Below are 14,292 nucleotides of genomic sequence, written 5' to 3'. Positions count from 1 at the left end.
GCTCCATAAGGATATACATGCTTTACAATATATGGGCATGTCCATCTTGATCGTAATTTTCCTGGGAATATGTGAAGTCGAGAATTATAAAGCAAAACTTTTTACCAATATCAAAAGATTTTCTAAGAATTGTTTTATCATGAAATGATTTGATTTTTGCTTTATAAATCCTTGAATTCTCATACGCGTCATTTCTGAGTTCATCAAGTTCATTAAGTTGCAATTTACGCAATTTTTTGGCATCATCCATGCTTGAATTTAAAGTTTTGATCACCCAATAAGCTTTATGTTCCAATTCCACAGGCAAATGACAATGTTTTCCATAAACCAACCTATAGGGAGACATATTCAATGATGTTTTAAAAGTTGTTCGATATGCCCAAAGTGCATCACTAAGTCGCGGAGACCAATCTTTTCTATTTGAGTTAACAGTTTTTTCCAAAATTTGCTTTATCTCCCTATTAGCTAATTCAACTTGTCCATTTGTTTGAGGATGATAAAGAGTAGTTACTTTATGAGTAATACCATATTTTTTCATTAATGAAGCAAATGGTTTATTAACAAAGTGAGTTTCCCCATCACTTATCATGGCTCGGGGAATTCCAAATCTACTAAAAATATTTTCTTTTAAAAATTTGATGACGATTTTATGATCATTTGTTCGACATGGAATTGCCTCTATCCCTTTGGAAACATAATCAACTGCAACTAAAATATACAAGTGTAAGGGCCAAGATCTTGATTCTGTTAATATAAGATTTTAATTATATTAACATGAGATTATTGAAATTGAATTGATATAATTATAAAGGGCTATTACGAGACAAGATTTGACCAAACATATGAATTTCACATTTTTGGGACAGAACTGTTGGCCCCCGAGCGGTGAAGATCGACCGCCCGAGCGCCAACGTCCAACAAATATGTATCTCGGGAAGAAGAGGTGGCGCCCGGGCGGTAGAGTATTACCGCCCGAGCGCCAAAGGATGCATTTCGATAGTGCTTGGGCAGAAAAGGTCGCGCCCGAGCGGTTAATTATTACCGCACGAGCGCCGACCAAAATGTGAGAAAACGAGCCACGTTTCATTAACATGAAATTTGATATATATATGTACGAAGTCCTTCAGAAATCAGAAAGGAAAAGAGAAAACCGAAGCCAACCTTTTGGTTTTGATTTTAGAACAGATCTTGTGAGAAATCCGTCCGTCTGATTTTGAATCCGACTTCGGTATTGAGTTCCTATTGACGTAGGCTACAACTGGACGTAAGTTTTACTACGTTTTGGCATGTTTTGAAAATATGATGTTTTTAGAATTGAATACACGTCATATATGTTGTTCTTGACATGTTAGACAGCGTAGAATTGAAGTCATATTAAGATACAGACTGAATATGGAGTTGTTATGATTTTCAGAATGAAATTGACTGAGATGTGATGTCAGATTTGTACAGTGGTTAATTGTAAATGATTGGAACTGGTATAGACTGATATAGTATTATCAGTATCGCAAGATTTTACTGTTGTACTGTCAGAAATCTGATTAAACAGAGATGTTGTGATTTGATTAGAATATTGATACAGAATATGTTGATATTGTCATTTCCAGATTGAACAGTGACAGATTTGGAATCAAGACTTTGATTGTATCAGATCGACAACAAGAAAGGTATAAATAAATGTTGATTCGGGATTGCACAACTCGAGTTAGGTTTGACTTGAGTTTCCATAAATCACATACTTTATTTTATTGCATTGATATTTGCAGATTATCGGATTGATATGTTATTGTATTGACTTAGAACAGAGTCAGAGTCCGAGTTTAGGGCAGACAGCTTAGCTAGGGCAGAACCGCCGAGTCTTTCTCAGAACCGATAAGACTCTAGACTTACGGTGTGTCGACGAGCTTCAGATGTAGATCGACGTCTATCTCAGACACACTCGATACAGCATACCAAAGTCTAAATTAGATTGTGATCCCTAGATTTGAGATAAGATAAGATTAGATCACGAGTCATTAATTGATGTAATCAGATTAGATACATGTTTTGATGTTTGGTTATGCTTTTATATATGTTTTATATGATTGCATTTAATACATTGTTTATACTGGGATATTTATATCTCACCGGAGTTATCCGGCTGTTGTCTTGTTTGTATGTGTGCATGATAACAGGTGGGACAGGTACAGGGTCACAGAGATGAAGACAGACTGAGATTAGAGCGGTGATACCGGACTTGGATTAGAGCTAGGGTTTGAACACTTGATAGTAGTTGTTGAACCTGAGTATGTATGATTGTATATTTTATCAGATTTATACTTTTATACTGATATGTATAGGAGTTTGATTCAATTACCTTCCGCATTTTAAAAAAAAAATTTAGACCCTGATTATTATAATTGATTTAGTCCCAATGATGATTAAGAACATGATTAGCGTCCGGGTCCCCACAACAGGTGGTATCAGAGCAATAGATCCTTTAGATTGAGATAGAAGAGGCTAGTGAGCGGGGTAGATTGAGGTTTTCTTTCCTTCTTTTGAATGCTAGCATGTCTTACTGCTTTATTACATGTTACTTGTTTATCTGATTTGATATAGTAATATGTTTATTGAGATTGGATCAGTACTGATTCTAGATCAGCAGTAACATGATCAGAGGAGGGTTGAAACAGAATTGTTGTATCTGTTACTAATCTATTTGATTATTAGATATGCCTCCGAGACGAGTACCAGAACAGGGAAGTACATCTAATCCTCCAATGGATGTCACTCCGACTCCAATGGAAACGTTACTGAAACGATTTCAGTCCTTTCATCCGCCGACCTTGAAAGGCACAGAGAACGCTGTGGAATGCGAGAGTTGGCTCGATGATATAGAAATGTTGTTAGAATCCTTGGAGTATACAGATGAGAAGAGAGTGAAATTGATTGGACATCAGCTGCACGACGTTGCCAAGGACTGGTGGATCACAAGGAAGAGAGCCATGGAGCATAGAGGTACGATTATTACCTGGAATATATTCAGAACTGAATTTTATCAACGATTCTTTCCAGTGTCGTACCGGAAAGATAAGGGGGCGGAGTTTGCCAATATAAAGTAATGACAGATGAACATAGAGGAGTACGTGTCAAAGTTCTCCTCCTTGCTGAAGTTTGCTCCACATGTGGCTGATAGCGAAGAAGCTACTGCTGATCAGTTCATCAATGGCCTGAACCCCGACATTTTCACATTGGTGAACACAGGGCGACCGGATAATTTTACTGATGCCCTGAACAGAGCCAAGGAAGCAGAAGCCGGTCTGATAAGATAGAAAGGGGCTTCATTTGTGCCTCCAGCACCGAGACCACAGCAACCACCTCCCAGATTTGAGGGTGGCAGCAGCAGTGGAGGGAAGAAAAAATTTTTGAAAGCCAGGGGAAAGCAATTCAAGAAATCTGGCAGCAGTTCTTCCAGCTCCGGTGGTTCCAGACAGAGCCAGAGTTACACTGGAGTTTATTGCAAGACTTGCGGAGGAAGACATGCTACTGAGCAATGCCAGGGAGTGACTGGTAGTTGCAACTTCTGTAAACAGCCGGGACACTTTGCTAAAGTGTGTCCCCAGAGAGGTTACCAAAGATCTCAGGGGGTCCGAGTCATCAGGATCAGCAGCACAGACTGAGAGACGATCAGCTGCTGTTCACACGTTTCAGCCAGCGCCAGCTCAGTCACAGCAGAGGCCAGGAGGAAGCCAGACAGTTGGTCAGCCTCCGAGACAGCAGGCCAGAGTCTTCGCTTTGACAGAGGAGCAGGCCCAGGAAGCACCAGAAGACGTTGTAGCAGGTAACTGTTCTTTATGTGGTTACTCTGCTTATGTACTGATTGATACCGATGCTTCACATACATTTATTGCTGAACGATTAGCATTGAGTCATGCATTGCCTGTAGAATCTTTAGCTACTGTAGTATCGGTATCTTCGCCTTTGGGGATAGGTTTGATATCTATAAATTCTGTTAAGCGTTGTGTACTACAGTATGACGGGCATGAGATTGAATTAGATTGCATCGTACTTGGATTGTCCGATTTTGATTGTATTGTCGGTATTGACATGCTAACCAAGTACAGAGCAACTGTTGATTGTTTCCACATGATAGTGAGATTCAGACCAGATATGGCTGAAGAGTGGAAATTTTACGGTAAGGGTTCTAGATCGAGAATTCCTTTAGTATCCGTATTATCTATGACTCGATTGTTACATAAAGGAGCAGAAGGATTCCTTGTATATTCAGTAGATTTACTGAAGTCGAGTCCAGCATTGGCAGATCTGCCAGTGGTACGTGAATTTGCTGACATCTTCCCAGACGAGATCCCGGGATTACCTCCAGTTAGAGAGATAGACTTCAGCATTGAACTGATGCCAGGTACAGTGCCGATTTCTAGAGCTCCGTACAGAATGGCACCAGTTGAACTAAAAGAATTGAAAGATCAGCTGGAAGATTTACTGGCCAAGGGGTACATCAGACCGAGTGTTTCTCCTTGGGGTGCTCCAGTACTTCGTAAGAAAGAAAGATGGTTCGATGAGACTCTGCATCGACTATCGGCAACTGAACAAGGCAACGATAAAGAATAAATATCCTTTGCCTCGTATTGATGATTTATTCGATCAGTTGCAGGGTTCTGCGGTGTATTCTAAGATCGATTTAAGATCGGGATATCACCAGCTGAGAGTCAGAGATTCTGATATCTCAAAGACAGCATTCAGAACCAGGTATGGACACTATGAATTTATTGTCATGCCGTTTGGTCTGACGAATGCTCCAGCTGTATTCATGGGGTTGATGAACCGGGTATTCCAGAAATATCTCGATGATTTTGTGATTATTTTCATCGATGATATATTGATTTATTCAAAGAATATGAGTGAGCATGCTGAGCATCTAAGAACTGTATTGCGAATTTTAAGAGCTGAAAAATTATATGCTAAACTGTCGAAATGTGAGTTTTGGCTAAAACAGGTAGTATTTCTGGGTCATATTATATCTGGAGATGGTATATCAGTTGATCCCAGTAAAGTGGAAGCCGTGATTTCTTGGCCAAGACCAACGTCAGTAACCGAAATTCGCAGTTTCATGGGTTTAGCGGGATATTACCGTCGTTTTATTAAAGATTTCTCGAGTATAGCTAAACCAATAACTCAGCTGACTCAGAAGAATGCTCCATTTGTTTGGTCTGAAGAATGTGAGACCAGTTTTCTGGAGTTAAAGAAAAGGTTGACCAGTGCACCGGTGTTGACTATTCCATCCGGTACTGGTGATTTTGTGGTTTATTGCGACGCTTCTCACAGAGGGTTAGGATGTGTTCTGATGCAACGAGGGCATTTTATCGCTTATGCCTCAAGACAGCTTAAACCACATGAGACCCGTTATCCAATTCATGACCTTGAATTGGCAGCCATTGTCTTTGCATTAAAGATATGGCGACATTATCTTTATGGGGAGAAGTTTGAGATATATTCTGATCATAAGAGTTTGAAATATCTGTTTTCACAATCCGAATTGAATATGAGACAGAGAAGGTGGCTGGATTTGCTTAAAATTTTGATTGTGAGATCAAATACTATCCAGGAAAGTCTAATGCAGCAGCTGATGCACTAAGTCGAAAGGTATGTTCTTTATCCTTATCGACGATTGGTGTTTCAAATTTGATAGAAGACTGCTGTTTGTCTTGATTAGAATTTGAAACAGATTATAAACCGTTGAGACTTTATACGGTGCAAATAGAACCAGAGTTGATTATGAGAATTAAGGCAGCTCAGCGAAGTGATCAGAATGTACAGAAATCAGTATCGATGGTTAGAACAGGACATCGATCAGAATATCAGGTACGTGATAATGTCCTGTATGTGAATAATCGTCTGGTTGTGCCGAATGTTTCAGAGTTGAGACGGCAGATAATGTCAGAAGCGCACAACAGTCGATTCAGTATTCATCCTGGTGGCAGGAAGATGTATAATGATTTGAAAAGACAGTTTTGGTGGAAACAAATGAAGACTGACATTGCCGAGTTTGTTTCCAAATGTCTGAATTGCCAGCAGGTGAAGGCAGAAAGAAAGAAACCAGGAGGATTATTACAGAGTTTGTCCATTCCTGAGTGGAAATGGGATCACATTTCCATGGACTTTGTGACGCAACTGCCACGTTCCTCCAAAGGTTGTGATGCGATTTGGGTCGTGATTGACAGATTGACCAAATCCGCATGTTTCATTCCGTACAAGATGACGTACAGATTTGACCAAATGGTAGAGATCTATGTCAGAGAAGTGGTCAGATTGCATGGAGTGCCGAAGTAGATTGTATCAGATCGTGATCCTCGATTTACTTCGCACTTCTGGCAGAGTTTGCAGCAAGCTCTCGGTACGAAGTTACATCTGAGTACCGCATATCATCCACAGACCGACGGACAGTCAGAGCGGACTATCCAGACACTGGAGGATATGCTGAGAGCAGTAGTGCTAGATTTTAGCACTAATTGGCAATATGCATTGCCTCTTTGCGAATTTTCATACAATAATAGCTATCAGACGAGTATTGAGATGGCACCATTCGAAGCGTTGTTGATCGAGCAAAACTTGCACAGTAAAATCCCCAATAAAAATATGATTTTGTATGCTCAAAATAAATCGCAAGTGCACGATGTCAAGTTATAATATAGTGTACGTGAGTACGAGTATCGTTCCACTGAAGACTGTGTTTTACAATTATTATTTTCAGTTATCTAACATTTAGCAACGAAAATTGAGTTGATTGTTTTATTACTACTAAAATCAAATAAGAATGCAAATAAAAAGATTCAAAATCAAGTAATGAGATATAAGGTCTAAAATGGTTGAGTAAAATTCAATGAAAAATGGATTTGTTGGGAATCTTGGTTCACCTACCCCTCGTTAATTTATTAATTCGCTCGATCGTGATCTATGCTTCCGACAAGATTTCCTAATCTATTGAACACATTCTCTCGAGCTATGCCAAACTAATACCACTCAATGAAGTAATTAAATATCTTTAATTATTTATCACGAGCGAATCGCATTTCGATCTATAAAATCCCCTAGTTTTCGACCCTTAGGACTATGACTATCGGCACATATCCAATTTCATATATCTATGTAAATTGTAGATCCGCGAATTCTACTACTCGATCCTATCACTCGTTATTCTCTCAAACTCACTCGTGATATGAAAACGTCGTTAAAGTTAGCTACGCCTTAATGACACGATAAAACAGTAGTAAAATCAAGAATAACGCACAATCGAAAGATAAATTAATTCAAATCACGTTCGGGGTAGGATCCCCTTTAATTCCCAACAAATAATAAAGTTAGCTACTAGAATTTATAATTAAACTAAACAAAACAATGTTTAGAAGATAACAACTAAGTTAGAAATACTAGAAATGACGAAAATCGTGAAGAACGGTGCCCGGAAAGCTTCGAATCTTCAATCCAAGCGTGAATTCCTCTCCCAGGCTTCCGGCGGCTGAAGAATGATGTCTGAATAATGGTCAAAAGTCGACCAATCCCCCTTTCCATTCCAGCCATCCTTCCAACTAAGGTAAGAAATCGAGCATAAAATCTTGCCAAAAATAGGTGGCGCTCGGGCGGTAGAAAAGTACCGCTCGAGCGCCACACTCTCTGTAATTTTCTTTGGCACATGCAGCATTCGCGCTCGGGCGGTAGAAAACTACCGCTCGAGCGCCGACCTTTCTGTTGAAGTTCTTGGGGTGAGTGGCTATCGCGCTCGGGCGGTTGAAAACTACCGCTCGAGCGCCGACCTTTCTGTTAAAATCTTCAGCTTTTCATATATCGCGCCCGGGCGGTAGAAATATACCGCTCGGGCGCCGCTTCTTCTGTCCCTTGACTTGTTGGCTTAGCAAAGTCGTCCCTTTTCCTATTTTCCGGTCATTTTTCCTGCAATTTCGTCACGCCCGAGTGAGATATGATAAAATGCAAATGTTTATTCTAAAATGAACAAAATGTGATTGAAATAGACGCACGCACAATGCAAAACACACACAGACTAATGCAATAAAACACGTAAAAACGACACACATCAACCCCCTCATACTAACCTTTTTGCTTGCCCTCAAGTAAAATAGGTTAAAGTACAAGATACTAAACAAACTCAACAACCACAAAATTACTCAAACAAGAAATAACTAACACAATTAAATATCAATGGTGAGTTAACAAATTTTATGCTCATGCCTCAGTGGACTTTCTCACGTACAAATCATAATCAAGTCAAATCACAAACGAATACTCATTCTCATCTACACATAAATCTCGACACTGATTTGAACGTGTGTGTGTGTCATGATGGGTCTAGTCATTCGTACTTCAAATTGATCAATTATCAAATCATGCGAGTCACTCAATTAACACGTCAATACAAGTCTCACTAGCATGCATCCCCGTGTCCATTTATCACCAACCATAATTCGAACTTTATTCGATTCTTAAGTGCAGATAAGGGTGCCGAGAAGAAGGAAAATAAGCTCAAGTGGCTAAAAGTCGAGAGTACACCGATCATTTTCATTGTGCAGTCGTCAAGACTTTTCGTCTGACTTTCCTCGTCTCCTTACATCTCCAACTTTTAGCCTAGGAATAGAATTTCATTCCTTTTATTTCGGCTCCCCCTCACCTTACATCTCCTTTTTTCTTTTTCTTTTTCTTTATTTTTTTTTGAATGCACAATTTTCACACATGTACTCCCTAAGCTAAGAATATATGTATTTGGATTACAGCTCGTTAAGAGTATGACATTTTAATTCAGTGCATTGGAAAGGAGGTAAATGTAAAGTTCAAGGCAAATCAAATTTTCTCATTCAAGGTCCAAATTAGCGACTTATTTTCACGGGTTTACATGCTAAATCAACTCATAAATGGTGCCTTTCAAGTTAACCACACAAAACTTTCAAATTTCACCATTATTCCTACAAAATTCTAGTCCCCACACATATGTGCTCAAAAAGTTCAAATTTTGTGCCAAAATTCATGTTTGAACAATCAAGAGTACCGTTCATGAAATGACCCAATCCATACTTTTGTGTACTATCAATTCAACATCATCATTGGCTCATAAAGTATGTCTTCTCACCATAAACGATACCAAACATGAACCAAACAAACATACCAATCTACCCCCTCATACTAGAGTTGTGCAATGCCCTCATTGCACAAAACGAAACAAACACTAACAACAAAACAACTCATGAATGTAAATGCAAACACCGAAATGCAACTCCAATATGCAAACCCAAATGCAGACTAAATAAATATGAAAGCTAATAAACAAGCTAGACGGAAACAATGATAAGAAAGAAAAACAGAAAAGCGGTAAAGGAAAAAAAATGCGAAGTAGGGGAAACAGTAAACTCCCCTGATCAAGGGTCCTCCTCATCCTGCTCCGGCGGTGGCACTCCTGCGGCCTCCCCATGCTGAGAGTAATCGTACTGGAACCGGAATGGGGGAGGGGGTAGCGGAGACGGTGGAATGGTAGATGGGTCAACGCCCCCTTGCGCAAGCAGTGAGCGCATCATGGAGTCAATGTGAGACAGATGGTCGGTGACATACGAGTTGAATTGACCCTGAGACGTTTGGAAGGCGAGATTCTCAGCCATCATATCAGTGTGAGTCCTCCGACGGGGTGGTGGTGGACGGTGACGTGGAGCGGGTGTGCTAGAACCACCTACATCTTCCTCGTGAGAGGGGAAGTCGATCTGGCGTTTGGCATTCTTCCTTTTCCAGTCGTCGATACAGATCGGCTTCATGGGTTGAATCCACTCCTCGTCGTCCCGGAATAGAACTCCCGCACGGGCACACAACTCGGATATAATTGTCGGGAAGAACAGATCGACGTGACTGTTGCGAGCACACAACATGATTTGAGAGTGGATAAGTGTGCCCACATTCACGTCGTAGCCGTGAGTTAACGCAAAGAGGAGAACCGCTCGTTCCTTTTGGACCTCGCTCTTATGCGAGACCGGCATCATCCGTCGGGCCACAAATAAGTACCACATGGCAACGTCCGCGGTCAAGAATTTCTCGTCGAAGCAGCTCGGCGGTCCGCCCAATGGTTTCCACATCGCCCCCGCACCCGGATGGCAGAGCGCTGTGATAATCAAGTCATAGTTCGGGTCAGCAGCTAAAGCCTCAAAACGAGAGTTGTCGACCTCCGCCGTTTCCAACAGTGCATTGATAGTTGCCGAGTCACACGGGACATGAACACCCCGAACAAACACCATCCCATTTCTCCCTTCCATAGCATTCGCATAAAATTCACGCACCACCGAAACTACCGCTGCCTTAGGGTGATTTGAAAAATTTTCCCATCCGCGCCGTCCCAATTCTATCCGAGTTCCTATGTGCCTATCTTCAAATTCTTTTCAGAATCCCCTCTCTACGATCGGATTTCTATTTACCTTGGCATGCTCATACCTAGCCCGAGCTTCCTCACTAACAAAGCGATGCCTATCAAAAGTCGAAGAAGCGGAAGTACCTTTTTGTTTCTTCTTTGGAGCCATAGGAGTGGATGAGAGCGATTTTGGGGGAAATCGGAGAAGATGACGCTTGAGTTCCGCAGGAGACGCTTGCTTATGATGCTTGAATCTTGATGGTTGGAGTGATTCCCTGCAAGAAGATGAGAGGAGAGTGAAGGGGGTTAGGGATTGAGAAGAAAAAAAATGGGAAATTTCGTGCAGAATGAAGAAAGGGGAAGGGGATCTGCGCTTTAAAAGGAGTCGCGCTCGAGCGGTAAAAAATTACCGCTCGAGCGCCGGGTCCTCGGGAACAAAATTTTGAAGGCAAATGTTTGGAAATTGTGCATCTGCTTCGCGCTCGAGCGGTAAAAAACTACCGCCCGAGCGCCGAGTTCTCGGGAAAAATTCACATTTCACCTCTTTTTTTTTTTTTTTTTTAAACAACAGTAAAGCAAAATATGCTGACACGAAAGAAAAATAAAATTAAATTAGATGCAAGAGAAGGGAAAAGAAGTAAGTTCTCAATTTATCGTCGAGAGCTAGACTGTCGGTCTGTCTCAGTTCGGCGTGTCTTGGAACCGAGTGATTCCAAGTTGCGGCTCAATTGTGCCACCCATGTAGTGCTTCAGTCGCTGGGCATTGACCGTAAATGCACCATCCTTCCCATCTTTCAATTCTACAGCTCCCGATGGATAAACTTTCGAGATCACGAATGGACCGGACCATCGTGACTTCAATTTCCCGGGAAATAGTCGCAACCGGGAGTTGTAGAGTAGGACACTTTCGCCTTCTTTGAATTCTCTCTCGATGATCCTCTTATCATGAGCCTTCTTTGTTTTCTCTTTGTATGACAATGCAAGATCATAGGCCAGATTTCGGAACTCCTCCAATCGATCTAGTTGAAGCAACCGTCGTTCACCTGCATCAGTAAAGTTAAAATTTAGTGCTTTGGTTGCCCAATATGCGCGATGCTCTAACTCTACAGGTAAGTGACATGCTTTACCAAATAATAATCTGTACGGTGTCCTGCCTATTGGTGTTTTGAAAGCAGTCCTATATGCCCAAAGAGCATCATCCAATCTCACCGACCAATCCTTCCTACTGACACCTACCACTTTCTCTAAAATCCGCTTTATCTCTCGGTTAGACACTTCCACTTGACCACTCGTCTGGGGGTGATAAGGGGTAGAGATCTTATGTGTGACACCATATTTGCTTAAAAGTTTTTCAAAGAGTTTGTTGCAAAAATGAGTGCCACCATCACTAATGATTGCTCGTGGCGTTCCAAAGCGGTTAAAAATGTTTTTCTTCAAAAATTTCAGAACCACTTGAGCATCATTAGTGGCGTATGCTTCCGCCTCTACCCACTTAGACACATAATCAACCGCCACCAAGATGTATTTTTTACTACCTCTTGCATCTTTGGATTTAATCGTCTTTGAGGTTGCACGAGAGGTGAGTACTTCTCTTCCATCAAGATCTTGTGCATGCAGACGGATGGATTTATTCCTCTGATATCTGCCACCTTCCACGCAAATGCACCCTTGTGCGCTTTCAAAACTTCCAACAGCTTGTCCTCCATCACATCTGTCAAAGCAGCAGAAATAATGACAGGTAAAGTGTTATTCTCACCTAAGTATACGTACTTGAGGTGTGGAGGCAACGGCTTCAGCTCGAACGTTGGTGGATCCTCGATGCTTGACCATTGAGGTGTCAAATCTCTTCGTTCTCCTAGATCCTCCAGTCGCATCCTCATTGGCCTTCTCCATGGTTGGTTGGCATTAAAGTGTGCCACAATTTCAGCTCTTTCTTCATCTAACTCCTCTTCTCCCAATTCAGTGTTGATAGTGTCCTCCAAAGGGTCCTTAAGAGCATCCTGCACATAGTTGGATACAAGAGAGTCAAAAGCATCAATTCTAAAACAACTGTCAGAATGCAGTGTGTGCTTAAGTGCATTAAAAACATCAAATGTAATCTCTTCTTCGCCCACTCTCAATCTCAACTTTCCCTCTTGAACATCAATAAGTGCCTTGCCAGTTGCAAGGAATGGTCTCCCCAAAATCAGAGGCATCTCTGTATCCTCTTCCATGTCGAGCACCACGAAGTCTGCAGGGAAAATGAATTTGTCCACTTTTACTAGCACATCCTCAATCACTCCGCGGGGGTACTTGACAGACCTGTCAGCCAGTTGCAAGGACATCCTCGTCGGCTTAGGCTCTCCTAATCCGAGTTTCCTGAAAACAGATAGAGGCATAAGATTAATACTTGCACCAAGGTCACACAATGCTTTACGAAAAACTACATCACCAATCATGCAAGGGATAGAAAAACTCCCCGGGTCTTTTAGTTTCGGTGGGATTTTGTTTTGCACCAAAGCAGAGCAACTTTTGGTCAAATTCACCGTCATGTGATCCTCCAATTTTCTCTTGTTGGCTAAAATGTCCTTCAAAAATTTAGCATAACTAGGCATTTGCATCAAAGCATCGGCAAAAGGAATATTAATATGCAATTTTTTAAACACCTCTAAAAACTTACCGAATTGTGCATCTAGTTTTGTTTTTTTTAATGCTGCAGGAAAAGGTGGAGGGATAACAATCTTAGGTTGTGCAGTGAGTGCTGGTGTAGAGTTAGATGACTTACCTTGAGACGTCGCAGCATGTTCATCCGGCACTTGGCTTTTCTCTTTTTCTCTAGGCTCCAAAACTTTTCCGCTCTTCAACTCAATGGCCTTCACTTGCTCTTTTGGATTAGTCTCGGTATTACTTGGCAAGGTGCCCGGCTCTCTACTTGCTATCATCTTGGCCAACTGTCCAATCTGATTCTCGAGCCCCTTTATTGATGCATCTTGGTTTTGGAGTCGAGTTTCAGTGGATGAGATAAACTTAGACATCATTTGTTCCAAGTTGGACTTTTCTTCTCTAGGAGGATCGGATCTGTACATCTGTTGTTTCCCATATTGTTGTCCTCCTTGCGGCCTATTATGACTGTTTTGACCGCCCCATGAAAAGTTGGGATGTTGCCTCCACCCAGGATTATATGTGTTCGAGTAAGGGTCATTCCTTGGGCGGTTTTGGACTCCCACTTGATTCACCGGTGCCTCATCTTGCACATAGAAGGGATTTCCATCTTGACAGTCTTTCACATAGTGTTCCCCTCCACACTTCTCACAGAATATCTCTTGAAGACGCATAGCCGTGCCACTCACGTTCAAGCCGTCTATTTTCCTGTTTAAAGCGTCAAGTTGTGCAGTAATAACAGAAAAATCAGTTACCTGGTGAACTCCGGCACTTCTCCGCTGGTTGTTCCTGTCAGATTGAGGATGATAGCTGCTAGCAGCCATCTCCTCCAACAACTCATATCCTTCTTCCGCAGTCTTCCTCAAAAGGTTCCCACACGCAGCAGCATCTATCATAGTACGGTTAGGAGTAAGAAAACCGTAATAAAAGGTTTGAACGACTAACCCAAGTGGCAACTCGTGATGTGGGCATCTTCGTAATAGATCTTTGAAACGCTCCCACGCCTCATATAGTGACTCTTGATCGAACTGGGCAAATGTTGTGATGTCTGCCCGCAGCTTCATGGTCTTCGATGGAGGAAAGTATTTGATGAGAAACGCCTTCGCCATGTCCTCCCATGTAGCTATCGAACCTATAGGTAAACAATTTAACCAAGCTTTAGCTTTATCACGCAAAGAGAAAGGAAATAAACTCAGTCTAACAGCATCATCAGAAACTCCATTAAATTTAAAAGTATCGCAAATCTCAAGAAAATCCGCGAT

The 14,292-nt window shown here is 41.5% G+C and overlaps 1 non-coding gene across 1 annotated transcript; it reads left to right on the top strand.

The window, feature by feature from the left end:
- Window positions 1-13,984: 13,984 nt before the first annotated feature.
- On the top strand, window positions 13,985-14,090 carry LOC140820345 (small nucleolar RNA R71). The gene has a single exon (XR_012115422.1). It is a non-coding gene; the product is annotated as a small nucleolar RNA R71 (small nucleolar RNA).
- Window positions 14,091-14,292: the final 202 nt, after the last annotated feature.

This window comes from Primulina eburnea, chromosome 18 (genome assembly GCF_022965805.1).
Source record: "Primulina eburnea isolate SZY01 chromosome 18, ASM2296580v1, whole genome shotgun sequence".
NCBI lineage: Eukaryota > Viridiplantae > Streptophyta > Magnoliopsida > Lamiales > Gesneriaceae > Primulina > Primulina eburnea.
Note: the sequence above shows the minus strand (reverse complement) of the source record. Positions and strands in the feature narration are given on the sequence as shown.